At 40.1% G+C, this 20,135-nt stretch overlaps 1 long non-coding RNA gene across 1 annotated transcript; it reads right to left on the bottom strand.

Annotated features, from left to right (window-relative positions):
• Nucleotides 1–4,610: 4,610 nt before the first annotated feature.
• Nucleotides 4,611–16,548, bottom strand: LOC103136530 (uncharacterized). Its single transcript, XR_476043.2, has 3 exons — nt 16,359–16,548; nt 5,418–5,522; nt 4,611–4,765 (listed from the first exon to the last, which is right to left on the bottom strand). It is a non-coding gene; the product is annotated as an uncharacterized LOC103136530 (long non-coding RNA).
• Nucleotides 16,549–20,135: the final 3,587 nt, after the last annotated feature.

The following is a 20,135-nucleotide window of genomic DNA, read 5'->3' on the forward strand; positions in this document are numbered from 1 at the left end:
CAAATACTTAAATGAAAATTCTGTTCATTTACATCGACTGTTTCATTTCTCAGTGCTGCACAGAAGAAAAACAGACTTAGTTCAATTTTATCTGAAGGTAAAAAGCTTAGAAGATGCATTTCAAGCCTGTTGCAGTGAAACTGAGAGATCAGTTATAGCTATGTTTTACAGAGTTATATCACCATTAAAATGTGAATAAAATATCATGTCAACCAAAAAAAATAAATAAATAAAAACAAGTACACAATAACTGTAATCCATTTCAGCACAAGGAATGGATTGCTTAGGGTTCTCGTGGTATAACCTTGAGCAAAAATATCTCAGTTTCACAACTATCTGTCATTTCTGTCTGATTTAAAACAGACAGAAATGCAGTAATCATTCCCACTGCTTGTAAAATATAACACACTGCATCAAGGGTCCTGAATGCCTGCAAATTTTAGATGTCCCTGCTTCCAGCACCCATTTGATTCAGTGTCGGACTGGGGATGTACTTAAAAGTTGAAGGACACCTGCCCTCGCAGCATGTAGTCACCACTAGATCCAATTAAACATAGACTTAAAGTCAATATAAACTGTGATATGGTACATTCAGTTCAGTTCATTCAGTCGATCATGAAGTGTCAGTCAAAATTTATCTGCTTAAGAAAGCCTGACAAAATGCATGAAAGTACTGATCAGTTTGAAGGAATCCATTATTCTTAGCAAGCATGAGGTGACGATTGAAACAGACCAATCTCTAAGTACAGGAAGAAATCTCAGAACCAAACTTAGTTTGAGGGAACATAACTTAGATGGGGGGGGGGGTACAGGAGTAGAGGTCTGAATGAGAATAACAGAGAACACAGAGTTAATCGCAACAAGAGATCCAACACTGGTTGCATCATGTAAAGAGGCAGAGCAAAAGAATAAAAAAAAGAAGCACAGGATCAGGAGTACTTCATATGAGAAAAAAACAACAACAAAAGAGTAGGTTTCCTTATAGGAAATTAATTTGGGAATGAGGAAGTGTTCATAAATCTAATCTTCAGTTCATTTTTTGCCTGTGGATTATTCCCCTTCTTGTAACACAGCCTATAGAGACATTTCATCTGGTGGAGTGCAGCTCTACTCCTCCAAGGTTTTTAAAAAAGAGACAGTATTAACAAGAAAAACTACAGATGCAGACGTAGACTTTCTAGTTTCCATAATGGGCTTGTACTAATAATTAAGCCTAAAGGAAGTTGAAACCGGCTGCTCAATATTCAGTAAATTAAAATCTTCCTCTGTCAAATGCTTCTTCCCAGCTTTGGTTTGTATTAGAGCCACTAGATGGCAACCAGTCACAGCGAATGCTCTCAGTTTGCCTCACTCTCCATCTCTGTCTACCCTCCACTGAGAAGAAGTTGTCTGTTTTCAAGCCACACACCCCACACCTCTAACCCTCACCCAAAAGAGAGAGAAAAAAAAAAAGAACAAGATGAAACTCTTTAATTTATATCAACCACCAGGCCCTCACTCCATAAAAGCTTTTAGCAGGCGCTGAGCTGATGTGTCAGGTGGGTGTGGCAGTCTCATCAGCCCTGACATTTAAGTGCAGTAGTGCTCAGCGCAGAAGGGATTGTAGGATATGAGTAGATACAGATGACAAGACCCCCTGTGAGGATGATTGCAGTGGAGTGACAAGAGGAGACCAAACAACAGAAAGAGCAAAGAGAAGGTGTCGGGAGGGGAGAGATGAAAGGCGAAAAAGAGGAGAAATAAGAGCTTTGAGAAGCAATAACTCAACCTGACAATTACATCTTTGTCAGAGTTTATATCAGAGCTCACAAAAAGGGAGAACTTTGAAAAATATATGGGAATGAAATCTTAAACTTAAATAAATATAAGGCTTTCCACATTTGTAAGTATTCTCATTGCAGTTACGGCGACAGCTATTTCATCTTCAGCGTTTGGCTTTTTAATTTCTAGGTACCTAATAACATCGTTATTTGTAATAATAATGGGCCACTGACCTTCCTTCAAAACTAATGTTGGAGAAATTTCTGAACTCCTTTTTCCCCCCTGATATTTGGATTATATTTCACCCAAACACAAAGAAATTCCACATTTGTGTATAATGAGTTCTATTATACTACTGACTATTCATTTCCAAGCAAATGGACTTAAAAACTGCTCTCATTTTGGAAGTTTTATATCAAGAATCTGATATTACAATGGGGGGAAAAAATACCCATAAAGTTTACCTTACAAAAACATTTGTTCGAATGTCTTGCACACACCAGTCAGATCAGATCTTCTGCAGAGGGACTTGAAAGTTTCTTGGGCGAAAGGCAGGCTGCAGTTCATCGACTTCTGAGTGGATGACGTCTTCTCACTCATCAAGTTCTCTGCATTTGGGTTCTCAGACAAAGATGATGAGAAAGCTTGGGGGTTCAGTCCTTTTCACAAGCCAGTCTTTGGCTGATCTGTGAGTAGACTAACCACTAATTGAGGTTTATATTCACCGTTAGCCCACAGCTAAAGGACTTTGTTCGGTTCAGCGTTTATTCGTCAAGTCACGTTGTCATTGCAACATTCCTCCCACAATTTGTTCAGCACAAGTTTCCTTAACGTCTTGAGGCCAAATCTCGTTTCTCCAGCTCAATTGAATTTACACAGCCTAGCACAACCCAAAGGATTTTCCATTTTAAAGTCAGGTGACGTCCAAAGAGCAAACGTACCACAAGGGATTCGTTTTTTTCCCATAACTGTAGTAGGAACATACTGTATTGGAGAGCTTATGAACATTATTTCCCAACACAGATAGCGTGTAATCAGAGTATGCTTATGTTTGGCCAACAGCTCAAGAAAATTTGCTGGAAATAATTTTGTTAAACGAATGACTAACTTAAATGCATTTACTTATGGAAACATATGTTGCTCTATGAAGGTATGCTGCCCTCAGACAAAAGGCATCTGTTTCTGTTTTTAAAATGCATAGTCTATATAACAATTCACAAAATGTGAGTCACTCCTTAATGCTTATTTCTTTTACTTTAAGATACTCATTAGTGGTGTAGACTTTTTTTTCCCTTCTCTCAAATGTACACTGCCAAACAAAAAGACAGGAGAGTTATGTTATATGGATGACATAACTCCAACTAGCTAGTTCTGGGATTATATATATATAAAAAATGTTTTAGGCACTCTAAATTTTGGTTAATTACTTCACAAAAGGCATGCCACCTGGCATTAGTAAATATACTGTCAGACAAGCTGTTCTGAAAAACTTTAGTTACATTTGGGCTCAAGGATTTCAAACAAGAGAACAGTAGACAATCATCTGCAGAACATTTTAATAGCACAAATCTGTTTACTTGTTTTAATTTTTCCATCCCACTTTATTTTTATGTGCATATTTTCAATCGGTTGAAAATATGCAATATTAGATATCAGTTTTTGATACTGATGTCTTGTCAATTTAGTCCCCCCTCATGGTGGCCCCGCAAAGTTTAAGTAAACACCCATGAAGGAGGAAAAAACATCAAGAGAAATATGTGGATGCTCTTAAAACTTCTTTAATTAGTTAAAACAAATGTATCAAAAAGGACAAAAATGTGAGCACAAAAAGCATCTCATTTAAGATGCAGAGTGGATAACATGCTGTCATGTAGATGAGAAAAGACAAGGACGAGTGCAGGCAGACAGAACAAGTATCAGTACACGTGCTATTAAATTCAAATTACGCCGTTGTCTCACACAAATATAGCTGTTTTTCACCGTGTTCAACATTCCTCCTACTTCACAAAATAGAGTGATGAAGACAAGCGACATACAGACTGACAGGAGCAGAGAGTCCACCACCTATGAAACTACAAGCACACACACACACACACACACACACACACACACACACGCATAGTGACTGCCAGCCTTGGACACCCTGTGGCACTACAGCACGACCTGCCATTCGGACATTCACCGAATGAGACGGACAAATCTCCAACAGACGGCTCCTGACAAAGAGATTATCACCAGGACAAGAGAAGGGTGTGCAGCTGTGGGTGGCAGAGTGCAGAGATGTGCGAGTTTGAGCTGGTGTGAGTGTTTAGTGGCGTGTCCCTTGAACATTCACACATTTGGACTTTTCTCATCACACTATCGAGTACACATTCCGAGGCGCATTTACTTTCCTCCGTGCACGAGTTTTATTTGCAGGTCTGTCACCTCAAAACGATCGGTGCCAAAGTAACCAAACACCCACTAACTGCAAACACAGAGCAAATTCCTTCACTTTTGTTTTGTCCATTAAAATAAATAAATAAATAAATAAATAAATAAATAAATAACTGAGACGTCTGTGTATAAAAGGCGTTTGGCAAGAAAAAGTGAGACATTTCTCACAGACACTGACAAACAAACTTCATCCTGATTCAGAAATGCTGTCAGGACCTGAACATTTTTAAGGTTCGTTTTTAACAGTGCATTAGTTATTTTCAGTACTTTTCGTCAATGTTTGAAGCAGGATTGATTTTCATTTGACACCTATTTATCTATTTCATTGCCAACTTATACAGTGTGACTAACTTCACCTTTAAGCATGCTGCATATTCTACGCCCTTTGCATTACAATGTCATTTCCTCTCATTTAGTCTGTTTAAAACGCCGCCACACTTCTTATTAAAGCTGCACAATATACTACTGTTGATTGAAACTGAAATGATGATATGCACTGTGGTTTTTTTGTTCCTTACCTTTACACAAAGCCCGCCACACCTCTTCCTGTGTTCTTGTAAATCAACACCTAAAAACAAACATAAAGTGGGACATCCGGGGCAGTTAGAGTCCATTTGGAGTAAGCAGTGATGCGACAATTAATACGACAAAAAAATATTGATCGACTTTGACGTATGCTTGGATACGGGAATTGAAATCATCTTGTAATTCATTTTCAGCTGGACTCAGAATCTCGACCTTTATCAAAGAAACAATAAAAACCACATAGTAATGTTAATGCAAATACATAATTACCAAAAGGCTGTTGTGTAAATACGAATTATATCTGATCTTTTTCAACTTTTCATTTACTTGTGTTTAAAAAGCTTCTCGTTTTGGAACTTAGTTGGCCACACCAGTGACATCAGTGATCGGATTATGTTCAACAGAGGCCGTTGTGCGTTTATTTTAGAAATTTAATTTAGCCACAAATGCAATTTTCCGATTTACTTTATTCCAAATTGCCCATAATTGTACTATTCGTTTGTAAAAACATATTCATATTTTGACCAAGTTTGACATCAAGACTTGAGCTTTTTGCATAAACGTCCAAGGTAGTCGCAGTAGCCGAAATGCTTGATGGGACACAGCTTGACGTGTCCTGACACAGTCTCAAGCCAACCACGAATTGCAACAATAATTGTGATATAATCATGTAATCCAAACACAAATACACTCACGAGTCAAAGGTGCCAGCGGAGGATAAGTGAAGCTCCACAGAAAGTCAATTAATCTTTTCAGCAGTCCCCCTTCCCTCCTCCCTGCTTAAAAGCTTCATTTACCTCCTATGGAGAAGAGATAGAAACACCATTAGTGAGATGATGGCAGGACTGGAAAGGGGAAAGGAGAATCACACAGTTGGATGAGCTGAAACAGTATAGGCCCCCGTCTCCACAAAAAAAAGGTGTGTGCATTAAAAAAAAAAAAAGGCGAGCGCATCTTCAGCATGGGTGAGCTCAATTAGGTTCTTCCTTGATTATCAAGGGAAGAGGTGTACAACTTTTTAAGGCGGAAGTGCGCCTCAGATCCTGGGAATGGCAAAGGATGGGCGAACCTGCAGAGACGGAGTGAGGACAGTGGGGATGTGGCTGAGAGGCTCCTTTCGCTGCGCGGAGGTGCTTCGCAAAGCGTGCATTAGCGGATCCGACCCCAACCACCATTTCCATATCTCAGTGGATGACTGTGGGTGCGTGTGTGTCACACAGGACCCCAGCTGGATAATGGCTGCTCGTGTGTGTTTACATGCACGTATTCGGGTGCGTGAAATGCCAGTGAGCATATCGGCTCCGCTTCACCGAGCTCGGCTGGCTACTGGAGCACATTTGGGGGTCTCACTGTGTGACAGAGGTCAAAATAGACACACACAACCACACACACACAATCAAATACAAATAAGGAAGTCTGGCTAAGGACTCAAGACAATCAAACAAAATTCAAATCAGCAAGTTTTTCTTTCCGACATTCTTGAAATTTCAATTTGCAAGTCTTTGAGTCATAATAAAACATACATACCTGCATATGCCAGTAGATTTCTGTCCTTCCCATTTAAATGTAAGCTCTAAAAACTGTCAGTTAAGCAGCAAGATATTCTAATGCAATGTTACACGTCTGATTGCAGGACAGCCGGGTTTAGATTGGGATCATACGGCAGCTGAATGAATGAAGAAGCCAAAGAAGAGCAGGTCCTATCAAGTGAAACTCATCCACAAATCCACTTTTTATTTATTTTTTTTTGCTTTTTTTTTTTTTGACATTTTTGTGCAACTCTTTTAGGTATGCTGTTTGAATGGATGACTGTATGAGACTGGCTGCAGTGCTGAGGAAGCGGGAAAACGTAATGGGGGCTAACGGCTGCTCTCACTGCTCGCTCAGGACAGGCAGACTGCTGCCTACAGCCGCAGGACGTTATTGCAATAAACGTCTTCAACAATACAGAAAAGGAGTTGCTAGACTTGTCACTAGTTGTTTTGAAAAAAAAAAAAAGTAATCAGAGGAGTTTGGGAAATCAGTAGAGTTGACAATTCTGATCACACTCCCTCAGACTCAGCTGTGTCTCTTGGCCCATTTTGCAGGAATTTTTCAACATTTGCCAGGGTGGGGTTTATTTCTGAGGGTCTTAGACATTAATTACTGGAAGTAGCCTATGTTTACTCAGGGAACTGTAAAGTGTGTTAATATATATATTTTTTTATTTTACAAGTTCATTTCTAGCCAGCTCAATCAATGAGTAACAAGCCTAAGTTTAAATTCAGGATTCTCCATGTTTACAGTGATCATATTTTTCTCTGTGTTTTAGTTGGAGCATAGTATCCTCAAATGTATTTTTTGTGTAACTTCTATGCGTCTGTTTGCTTACCAGCAAGTCTGGTGCGCAAACAAATGTTTTGTCCTACTTAACTAGGTCCCAGTCAGACCAAACGTATTTGGCATTGGTTCTTTGACGCCGGTGTTGCCATGCGTTTGGGCTGCAGTGGCATGTATGCCTGCATATGTGTGCATTGTGAATGTAGCAGCCAGCGGGGATAGCATGCTGCCACTGCTGACTCTGGGCCTGTCTGCCTGGTGTGCCCATTTCTGCACCAGTAGAGCTGGCACTGGCTCCTGCCTCTGCCCAGCCGTTTCACAGTGTGCCAGCTGGGCGCTACCAGGAGAGGCCCCGCAGAGAGAAGGCACAGGTCAGCTGTGACAGAAGGACAAAGAGAAAGGGGCGGGGGTGAGATCAACATCCCTTTTCTGTTCGGAAACAGAAAAGGGATGTTGATGTATCTTTGAGAGAAAAGTTAAAATTGAACTGACTGTTGGACTTTAATGGATATATTCTTTACTCAGTACAGTAACTTGCCAACAGGTTTTCTACAAGAATTTAACTGACTTGAAGGGATGTTTTTTTTTTCTTTCTTTCTTTTTCTTTTTTGCCAAAATTGATTGTTTTTGCCGAAATCATCTTTCGACAATAGAAAGGAGATGTTTTTTTTTGTTGTTTTTTTTAGGAAGGTGATGATGTGTGACCAATAAATGAAAATAAACATTAGTCTAATTGGGTGTCAGAGCCACAATCAGCTAAAAAAAAAATAAATGCTCAGTGTAAATCTGAAGAGAATACAATATTCAATTCAATTTATTCCTTCTAGAAATTAAGACTTTTTTTTTTTTTCTGATTCTCAAACCCCTTGCAGAATAAGCTACGGTCATGATTTGACTCAGGACCTTCTTACTGCAAGGCAGGCAGTGCTAACCACTTTTCCACCGCGCAGCTCCAGGCGAGTATCACATCCATACAATGATTGGAAGGACTTATTTTCCATTGTTTTCGCAGTTCAAATTGCTATTAATTGATTCAAAATTACACTTCGTTCTGTTCTCCAATTCTGTAAAATTACTGAAGAGGAGTAGCAACCGGGTGAAGATGAACAAAAACAAGCAAACGGATATAAGCAAATTGTGAAGACCACATATTTTCAATACATCCCAAAAAAGTTTATGTTTTTTATTTATGCACATTAGACCTAAATTAAATCGATAATCCAGCAGACTTTTTAAAGACCTGCAGCCAGAAGGTGAAGTTGGAATAGAAGCCTTGAGGAAAAGTTCTTGGCCAAAGTTATGAGCTAATGACTGACATAAGCAGAATAATAATAATAACAACAACAATAATAATAATAATAATAACAATAATAATAATAATAATAATAATAATAAAATGTTTAATGAAGCTGTTTAAACACAAGCATGAAAAGGAGAAACTAGTTGAGGACCGAAGATATCAACATTAGTGGCTACAACGTTCACAGTTTAAACACAATTAAATTAATGATGAGATGTATAAAACTGGAATGCAGTCAATGCATGCAATTTCCTGTTAATTGTAGTGAATACTAATGATCTGTATGTCATTTTGGAAGATCCACTTAATTAAAAACATTGTCCGTCTTGAATCAAGGAACTAAGAGCAGATGGCCATAGAAGCAGTAATATCCAAAGCACCATGCATCAGAACTTCCTGCACATTTCTCTGAGATGGAGCCACATGTAAATCATGTTATTTACAGAGATCGCCGCTATGTATTCTGAAACAAATTAGTAAACTGTTGTTGTAGCTGTGTTTAGTATTTGACTTATCACTTTTGATGAAGATTTGGTTAAAGATCACTAAAAGTTTCTCCTTAAATTAGTTAGTACAGCCACAAATGTTTCTGTGAATGCTTTTTTAGATTTGTTGGTAGTATAACTTAAGATTTCCTCACAAAAAATGTAGCATGCTTTCACATTTTGCAAATATTACCCTGAGTAATCTTATTTGTTCTTCAGTTATTTTCAGACAAGACTCACTGAATTTTCTCATAAGTCAACCACCTAAATTGAATCACTCTTTAAGAACTTATACTACAGCAATACTAAATTATCTTCACAAAGCAAATTAGTGTTTTGGTCGTTGGTTTTAGTCTGTCATTTCTAAATAATCGTGTAAAACTGCCCTTAAAACATTAACAACAGGTGGGAGGTGTTCACACGGTTAAAGAAATCATTTTAAAACTGTAAATCGTATTTGAAAAATCAATCTTTCAAGATAATAGTGAGGAATTGGTGAAAGACACCAAACCCAAGAGCAACACCTCCAGATACTTTCATAAAACTCATTCTCTTAGACACGTTTTATGTCATCGAGTCCTAAATGTCCAGATTTAATGAGATCCACGCTTCCTGCCCATCCTGCACCCACCATGGACACCCCACCTTATTCCACGCCTCTCTCCCGCCCTATTCTCCGTAGGCCCTGGGTCTCTGGCTGGGGCAGGCTGGCGCAGCTGCGCCAGGGGCTCCGTTGTCACAAGCAGTTAGGGTGACAGCCACTCACACTTCATAATGTCCCTCTCACAGGTCACCGAGCGACAAGCTGGGTCACCTCGCTCCAGCAGGCCGCCCCAGGGGAAGCAGAACCCCCCACCACCACCGCTATCTCCCAATCCCGCCCCCTCCTCACCCACTACTTCTCCTTCAACCCCTGCCCACCCCCTATATGGCCCAGGAAAATGCAGGGACAGGAGGGGCAGGTGGGGGGGAAGAGGTGCTCTACTCTACCTTCATGCCGGAGTCCATGCCAGGGTCACTGTTGAGGTGGGCATGCCACTGCTAGTTCCTCTGATACAGATGATGCTGACAAAGCGGGTTAGGGTCAGTTTGAGAAGCTGAGATGGTAATCATAGACTTTAGAGGAACATTACGATGTGCTACTATTCCTGATGGTGTATGTCTCGAGGTAATTGTTTGGAACTCTTATGAAAATACAGCTGTCATACATTCATGTAGCGTCGTCTTCAAAGTTAAGTCATCATAAATCAAATAAAAAGTGACAGTATTGATTTATTGCCTCAACGGGGGAGTGACCCATGTGTCTTTAATGTGATTATTTGTGATCTCAATGTCATTCAGCAATTTACAGCTAAACGGGAAATGTTCAAATCCATGCACGCAATAAGTCTTTCCAATAAATCTTTTTTTTTCCTTTTTCTTTTTGTAAACGCATGGATTTTAACACCAATATCATCAAGTTAAACTCTCTGAATAAGCATAACATTCCAATTAAGCGGACGAAAAATAAAGAGTGGGACACTTTACCTGTAGTGTCCCACCTAAAAGTAAAGTCCTTCTTGTCTGTATGGAGGAAAATAAAAGTTTAGAGAAAAAAAAAATAGATTAAAAACTATGTGGAAAGTCAAAGAAATATACAAAAAAAAAACAACAACAAAAAAACGTAATGTTTTGTTCACAGCACAGAAAATTGTTTTCCATCTTTACGCACTATCAAACGACAAGTTAAGCATGTGAATTCGGGGGCAGATCAGCTAATTGAATATGACGCCTGAAGTTTGCTTCAGCTGAGAGTGAGAGGCTTCATACCTAATTCCTGTTATTCAAACAGTCACGCCCTCAGAGCGGCTAATTTACTGGAGGTGAGCACACACCCACTGAACAATGTGTGGCAATTAATTTCGCTCTCCCTCCCACATCTGGCGCTTCAATGCGACCGTGTCTCCGCTGTACTGTGTCACGAAGGCTAGGCCGGCCTCTGCAATTTCACACCTAAAGGACCCCAATGAAACGTGAAAAGAATATGTGGGATTGTTAAATTGCATTAAAGAGTTTAAAACACTGGATATGCCTTCCACACACACACACACACACACACACACACACACACACACACGCACGTGCACACACTTATTCCTTGTTCAAAATAACACTAAGCAGCAAATGTGATCAAATGCTCAGTGACAAGATGTGACATAGTGTAATGCGCACAGAGGATGCACGTTCGCAAAGGGCGGAACATCTTCTCATGAGGACCCATCTGATTATGACGAACACCTCTGAGGAGAAACAGGAAGTTGATTGTGAGAAATAAATCCTATTCAAATGACTGTCTGGCTTCTCTTGGTCATGCAAGAAGAGATTTAAAGGCCTAAAGTTTTGACATTGACGTAAATGTTTCTCAAATGTTGCAGCTTCAGATTCCTAACGCATTAGGTTCAAAACAGCAGTTTCTCAGTTCAACGAGAACCTCAGTGGCGGGGGATGAGTTGGGGTACCGAAGGACTCACGCTGGAGCAGTGTCAGTGTATTTGATAAGTTTGTTTGGGTATTCTAGATAAAACAAAAAAGTATAGATGAGCAGTACTACGACTCTTGTCAGCAGTGAACTATTCAAACCTGCTTCTTTCAGAACAGAGTAAACTTACTTGCATTCTCTCTTTCAAGATTTCAGCAACCTGCTGTCATTCTGTTTCAACAAGCCAACCACAGCTTAGCCAGGCCATTACCTTCCAACACAGTCACCACTCAATTTTGTTCTCTGTTCGCTCCTCCTGTCTGGGATTTCTCCAATTGAAGACAGATGAGGAACAAAGTCCTGTCTCGCTTTTCCCTTATGAATTATTCCCACCATTTTTGGGACAATGTTCTGTGGACTGATGAGATGAAAGAAACTTTTTGAAAGGTGTGCATCTCATTACGTCTGGCTTTAATCTAACTCTGTGTTTTGTTTTTGTTTGTTATTTTTTAATATCATGTGGACAGTCAAACATGATAGATGGTCTGGGGTTGCTTTGCTGCTTCAGGACCTTGATGGGTTTCTGTAATTGATGGAGCAATTAATTCGGCTCTCTACCAGAAAATACAGCAGCAGAATGACCAGACATCATTTCACAGCATTAAGCTCCAGTATACTTGGGATACGCAGTAGGAAGTAAGGTAAAACTCAACCCAAAATCAACCTTTTTGGCATTATTTTACCTAAAATCGTCTAACTAAGAATGAGTAGACATATGGAAGATACTAAACGAGTTACAAAGAATAACTAGACACAAGAAATAAACATACTAATCTAAAATCACTAGGAAAGAGCTGAACTAAAGTAAAAACAGAAACAAAGATGTTATAGTCAAAGAACACAGTATAATAATGAAACTAAAATCAATATATTGAACCCCAAAATAATTCAATCAAATCATTTGAGAAGAACCGATTTAAAGTTAAAATTTGTCTTTTATTGGAGGGACTCAATTTGTTCAACTGTATTTAGATATAAAGGTTGCATTGTTTCAATGCAATATTAACAGCATATTTAATAGTAAGTGTTGACACAGACTCTCATGGTTCTTTTTTTTTTCCTTCGCTTTATTCGGAAAAAAATTTCACCATAACTTTTCTCGCTGCTTCTGCAGTTTGTCTTTTAAATCTCTTTGAAGTTTAATAATGCACCAAAATAAAAATCAAAGCAAAGACGGTATAAATCAATCATCAGCTCCAGTATCTTTCACTTCCAACCAAAACAAACACCACTTATTCAGCATTCTGCAATGTCTTTTTTTAAAATTTTTATTACATTTACTACTTTTTTCTTACTCTAAACAAGCCGTCTCCCCTCTGCTCCCCTGCTGCACTGCCTTCTCTGTCTCTCTCCCTTCTCCACGCCACTGTGCCAGTCACCCTGCTCTAGGGCTCTGGAGATATTTCAAACATATCTGGGAAATCAATCTTACAGCAAACTGAAGGAAAACATCGAATGTCATTGAGCAATAAGTATGAAGCCTGTCAGAGGTGGAGCTGAGAGCCGGGCCTGCGGCGAGCCAGGCCTGCCAGTGTCCCAGCGAGAGGCTTCATCAGCTGGGCCCCCTGCGTCTTCACGCACACACACAAAAACACAAACTCACACACACACACACACACACATCTGACAAAGACCATTACAATGCAATTTATGCTGGTATGTTGTGTTCGGTTCACTTGGCTACCACCTTTGCTTTTTAGCATGCAGCTATCATTTCAAAGTCTCAGCTCTAGACAAATATATCTATGATAAATGATCATTGTTATCTCTAAAAAAAAAAAAAAATAAAAGCCAAAAACAATAAAAGGTAGACATTCAAAGTGCTGTCAGTTGTTTTATAGGGATTTCTTTAGGGACATTTTTCCTTTATGTGTTTTCTTTTTCCATTCTCAACATCTATCGGATTGTCTACAGCTTGCAGCGACCACAGAAATTTCACGTGCAATTTAGTTCTGGACAAGTTTTTTTCTGGTAAAGTTAATCTTTTGTTGATGTTGGGGTTGGACTTGGTGTGATGCTGAAAAATAAGAAATTCCTCCTCTCAGCTTCCAGACAGTTTTTATGGTTTTTGGCCAAAACTGACAAACTTGGAATGACTCATAATTTTTCATCTTGGGAAAAAAAAATTCCAATCAGAGGAAAAGTAACCCAGGATCATAATGCTGCCACCGCCATGCTTCACTGTGTTCATTGGATGATATGCAGTTTTGTTTTTGTGCCAGACGTCAAACTTGTCGCCTTGCAGACGTTTTGGGAAACTTTAAAAAGCTGTGGATGTTTTCTTTTAAAGAAATGGTATCATGCATCCTTATTTCAGACACATGAGAAATGCAGGAGGTTGTTGTCACACGTAGAACATAACCAGTACTTGTTCTTGCTCTATAAGTGTTTCTGACTCCTGGGCATCTCCTTGATGAGTTTCTGTCTCATCTTTTCAGTTTTTTTTTATTTTCTTTTGTACTCTTTAATGTCTACCTTTTTCAATAAATATAATACTCAGATAATAGCTTCTAATGTTAGCGTTCATCTTTGTTTACAATGTATAAAACTGGAATTGTTCCTGAAACAACATGCACTACTCCTGGAACTACATGTCCTTTTCAGCATATGGCACAGAATTTTTCTTTACATCTATGAAGCAGAGATTGAGCGACAGGATGCAAGGGGGGGGAGAGAAAACAAATCACACTGGAAGATGGATTCCAGGAGGCAGAAGGGGAGAAGGGCAGAGGAAAGGAAGAGACCTGGTCCAGACAGACAAGTGAAGAGAAGCAGAAATTGATGAAACAAGATGTCGCCATTGATGGGTCATTACACCCAAGTAAGCATGGGACACTAGCTGGGTCTCCACTGCCCCCTCCTCCTTCTCCCTCTTTCTGTTCTAAAGCATTGCCCAGACAATTACTACATTATTGCTGTTCCTGTACTTTAACACTATCACTTTGAGGCGTTGCGCTAAAACTCCTCACGCTACAGCAAATCACTACGTCTCAGTGCATCAGCCTCCTAACTCTCCGTCTTATACCCTAATAAACACATGTTTATCTCCAGGTCAATTGAATTAGAGTTTATGATGAGCATGATCAGTGAACAACTAACAGGGCTGCAAACATTGCTGCAGTAATTGGTCAAATCAGGTGAATTCGGTTAAAACTGTTTACACCTAATGTAACATTTATCCCAGTCACTCGCGGCGTCGTGTTGCTCGTTATCGCAGATCCAAGCCTGTGCAACAGAAGTAAGGGTATAAAATCAAAAAAGCGACACTAATGTAAAAGTCCTCAGTGTGTGAATTTAATATAAAGCGTAGCAATTATTTGCCTTGAAGCTCGCTCATTACAAAGCCTCCTTATCACACACCCACTGGCCATGTCCACATGATAGCCCCTTTAAGACCTTAGGTTGCATAGATCGTCACATGTGGGTAAACTTGTGAAGATATTATTCAAATGCATGCCCAGATTCAAGAATTTGAAAGATGAGTTAGTGATTTGCCAGAGGAATAACAAAGTGTTTATTAAGTTTTCTGAAATCCTGAACAGTGAATATGATGGATATGACGATGGGATAGGAGTTTGATGATTCTTGAGCTGCTCAGTGACAAGGAACAGAAAGGTCATCATTTACACAGTGTGCAATCTTGAGTGTGTTTACCGTCTCGCATCCACCCATACTGAACTGCATGACACTGGTAAAATCTAGAAAAGTTATCAAATATGCATCAACATCAAGCTTTGTCCGCTCATATTACTTTTCAATAACTTCACTTGTTAACATAGGAGAAATGCAGTATTTCAACTTAAAACCAAAAAAACATAAAATCTATGCAAATGGTTTGACCCAAATTGAGAAAAACATCCATCACTTACATGGCCACACTAATGTTGTCACCAAAGGACTTCCTGCTTTTCACACATGAATCTCTCGCAGAGAAAGCTCACATCAGCTTTCATGTGCAGTGCATTCTGACAAGCGAGTGGAACTAAAACCCGGTCCGCAAAACAACGAGCCCTGGCTCCGTCGGGACACGCATAAGCGACAATAACATTATCTGTGCACACGTGGGCGTCTGGAAGTTGAGCTGACGCCGGTTAGCCGGCGGCTCAGTCCGCAGCCCGAGGACTGCTCTGGTCCACTGACTTAAGGGTGGACGATGAACCTTCATGCTGGGCCGACTTGGATTGTGTGCCGTGAAATTAGAGCGGGGTGTGAAGGTGGGAAAAACCAAGCAGGCATGAGGCTGGAACACAGAATCACACTTTCTCGCCTCTCGTGTTCGCAGGATTCAACCCTGTCAAACTCCATAAAGGCAAAAATTGTACATGATCAAAAGTGGCTGGGGTACTTTGTTGCGACTAATGTGCTGTGTGTCTGTCCCACTTGTCGAAACACACCCTGCTATAACTTGAATAGTTATGCACATGCATTCAGACAATGATAAGTAGGTTGCATAAATCTTGCTAAACTTCTACATTTGCAACATACTCCGTTTTATGTCAAGGCGACAAATGCAAAAAAAAAAGTGCAAATAATCAAATTATGATCAAATTCCAGCAGCTTCACACCAGAGGGTAACTTTTTAATTTTGTCATTTTTTACACATTGACAAAGTATAGCTGAGTCTGACTTGGCTATCTTCTTGAGACTTCTCTTTTCCTGTCTGTAATACTCTTTTGACCCTCAACCTGTGACTGCCTTCATGCTGGCAGCTCTAATAGCTTCCTCTCCACAGCAACCAGACTAACACTGGTTTACCCACACACACACACACGCACGCACACACACCTATACACACTTCCCTCCACTGAGATTTGTATGTACCCTTTCTACAGCATCCCTGAAACTCTGATAACTGGATTCTCTCTTCTCTCCCCTCGTGTGCAATGCTCAAAGGTCATAAACGAATTAATGCACAGGCATGCACACGCATAGATGTCACAAAGATGTCCTAAAGAACAAAATAAGACAGGCCATGAATAGCAAACAACCCACAAGGACATAGTCTTCCTGTTACCTGGACCTTTGGGGTCTTGGCTGACTTGTTGGTGTCTGAAGCTCAAATCTCCAGTTTTAACGTCCATAAGCACAAATGCAAATACGCTAGCTGAACCAGGTTTAAGCAGAGAGCTGGTCTCCAGCCCTCTCACCACACCAGGCCTAGATATACTCTGGCTGTGTGAGGTACACTGATTACTGATATTATACACACATACACACATGCACAGTACCTTCACTGCAGGGTATGTGTAAACCCACCATGCAGAAGCAGGTCGCTGCATTAAACACAAGCATATGTTAGCAAGGAGTCTTACTATGATCTTGCACACAGCTCTTCACTAGACTGGGCTTCAGCACGCTACACTTCTCTGTGTTCCACTGCATTACGTTGGGCAGGCAGGCCAAAGCTAGCTGATTTCCTCGCCACACGGAGCAACAAGCGCCGGGCCTTGCTAGCAGCCTCGCTAGGCTAGGCTAGAGTAAATCGAGGCCTCCTGCAGTCACTGGTGTGAGAGCCCATTTTCACAGTTCACACCCGACCTGCTAATTCATTCACGCTCTCTGTTGATTGCACAGGCAGGGGGTTGGCCAATCGTACAGTTCGCTAATGTACCGTACATAGTGAGGATAATCGGCGCGAGCAATAAGCATGCTAATGTTCTGTTGGCCATGAAAACAGAGGTCTGGTAATCTCTTGATATTTTAGAGCAGGATGAGCAGATCAAGTTGTGTGTGTGGTTGGAAGCTGCAGGTCGGGACATGGACATAAAGATTAATAAAGAGACCGACTTTTGCAGGCACATAAAACAATGCTTGTGTTTTACTAAAGCATTTTTTTTTCTTTTCGCCCCAATGGTGAACTCAACGTTAGCCTGTTACCATAAATAATATAATGTGTGAAAATGCTGAAGTGAGACAGAAACTTGCTGGTTCTATAGTTACATGTTCTTTAACTGATTCTGATCTGATAAAAATCATTAAAAATGCTCTTTCACTTGGCCTGTCTTAGAAGAATAACTAATGTTTGTCCAAAACTGTGCAGTGCTCCAACAAAGAAACTGCAAGGTGGCAACATTTTACCTTTGTCATCTGCTTTGCTGAGAGCATCACCATTATCATTTCTTCTGAGATATTACAAAATCTAAGCCATTGTTGACTTGATATCTGACCAAAACTGACTGAAAGAAAAGTTGAAGAGTGAAAAAACAGAGAGCTAAAACTTTGTTGTACTGCTTGGAAGTCAGCAGTGAAACACCACTTTCTACTCCTTTCTTCTTCCTTCTGAGCATTTTGAATATTTAGGTTAAATGACTTGTTAAATCTAATAAAGTTCCATTTATTTGCCTGTGTCATCGATGCTGTGGCCTGTGTCCAGTAATCAATAGGTGGGTCATGAACCGCAGATCAGAGGGTAACACAGAGACAACACGCCATGCTGACATAATAATTTAATCAACCAAAAACTCTGGGCTATGAGAAGAAGTGAGATAATTCTTACCCAACTCAAATTCCACGCAGAAAGGCCCCAGATTTGAACCTTCTGGCTGCAACAGCGCTAACAACTTCATCATCTTGCAGCCTTCATTCAGTTTCAGCTGTTTGCAAGTCACAATCTACAAAAAAAAAAAGTATCACTTACAATATATTTGAGTTCTTAAAAATGTTGCATCTGCTTTGCCAACAGCTTTTTCTTTACAGTGCATTGGGGAACATCTTTCAGAATTGAGAATTAGTCTAGGAGATCATACTTCATTTACTCTGGCACTACAAACCCCTCTCTCTGTGGATGAGCTGAACGCCGTCACTCTGTCCATCTCGATTTCCCGTCCCAGAGTCCAGTTCTGCCAAACGTGGCAAACTTCTTCAGCTAGATCGGATTATGCCACAAGATGGAGCATGCAGCTACAGACTCAAATAGTCTTCGGGCTAAACAGAGAATGATAGAGTTATGTGGCAGGGAAGCATAATTAATGCTCCTAATTGGGCTTTTCCTTCAGTGGTGACTGATAGTCCACTCATAGTGAGCTATGGCTCCGGGGGCCACTGATATGTGCATCTACTGATGCATGTTTTTGTGCATGTTTGATCTGAAGCACTTACCAGTTTTCTATAGCAAGAGCCTGTCTCCCAACGCAATAGGGAGGAAAAAAAAAAGAGTCTTCAATCAAACAAATGTAAGTTTCTGCGAGACTCAAGCAGGTGTATTATTTCACTGAATGCCCCTATTCCTACTGCTCAATGACGATTTGAGTCACAACAAGCCCCCTCTGTGTTCCATCTGATTGAGCCTTTGTCCACTACAAGATTTACTTAACCTCCTGAAGCTGCTCTCCCCCAGAGGTCTTACTCACCAGCACTCTCCTCCTCACTCTGACCCATAGCTTAGTGACATCAAATGAGCAACGAGGTGTAAATCCGCTGCTCTTTAACATCCCCGCCGCTGTTAAGTCAGGTGTGACACATGAGGCTTTTGGATGGGGGACAAATGTTCAACGTATCCTTTTCAGAGAAGAGTTTGTACAAAAAAAACAAAAAACAAAAAACAACAAAATCTGTTCTGTAAATCAGAACAGGTACACCAGTATTCTCCACCGGTATACTCTCACTTACCTCACGAGGAGGAGCTATTCTAAATATTTATGAGGAAAATAATTTATATGGAAAAACGCTGATCATTTGTAACCAGGAATGTGTGTTTGCATGTGTGCGTGTGTGGTGGTGATGGTTGGAGGCAGGGTGGTAAGGTTTTTTTTTATTTTTTTAAATAATACTTCACATAATGTTCAGGGAATAGAACCCTAACATTTACGTTAATTAGAACTGTGTGTTTTACGTCACCCCCAAAAAATCACTTTGCAGTGCAGTCAACGTAAGCAGATAAAGTTCACATGAGTGGTTGATACTCCGTTTCCAAAATATCTTACCAGCAGGGGTCAGTAGTGTACTGCTCTTACCTTCAGCTGACCAGCTTATTAAAATCAGTTCTGTAAGACAGGCATACACATAGACAGCATTTCTTATCTAAAATATATAAACTCATTTTTATTTGTAGTTTTTATAAATATCAGATTTCCTTGAAAAAATAGCCAAATAGGACACGCTATTAAAAAAGATTACTTTCAAGCGTACATCTCATGCTGGCGTTGTGCGAGGGTCACTAACTCAGAGCTACGCTGCTTCATGAAGGCTTATTTTTAAAATCCTAATGAAGGTTCTGGTAAGAGGCTGAGCCGTCACTCAGGCGCAACGGTAAATACTGACATTAATTTGTAATTGTTAAATTTAATCAGCTTTTTCCACTTAAACGGATTTGGGTATCTTCTGATGACTGTGGCCTAATTTTAAATTTTATTATGAATTTTAATTGCAGCTCATGTATGAAAATAAAGTTGTCTTTCTTTTATAGAGTGTTTATAGAGTAAATTGTTGAAACTTTAAAAAACCCAAATATACAGAAAAGTGTGAGACGATTTTTAAAATATGCCCTTATAGTTCAATAAAAATAATGATGTTTAACTGCATCTTAGCTGAAATCTGAGTGCAAAAATGCACATTTTCTAGGCTCTTTGGTCAGAAAGACTGGGCGTCCCTTCAGTGTCCAACATAGGCAGCGACTGACACACTTTCCCTGTGTTTTCACCCTGAGGCAAGGAGCTAATTAAGGAGAGACTGGTTTTATTTACTGTAAGCTCCTGGCCCCTGGCTCCCTCTGTGTGTGTTGGCTTGTGTGTGAAAGACTTGGAGAGGGAAAGACAGGAAGATCGTGTTGGGTAGATTTTGCCTCATCTGAGAC

Source organism: Poecilia formosa, unplaced genomic scaffold (genome assembly GCF_000485575.1).
Source record: "Poecilia formosa unplaced genomic scaffold, Poecilia_formosa-5.1.2 Scaffold33, whole genome shotgun sequence".
Taxonomy (NCBI): domain Eukaryota; kingdom Metazoa; phylum Chordata; class Actinopteri; order Cyprinodontiformes; family Poeciliidae; genus Poecilia; species Poecilia formosa.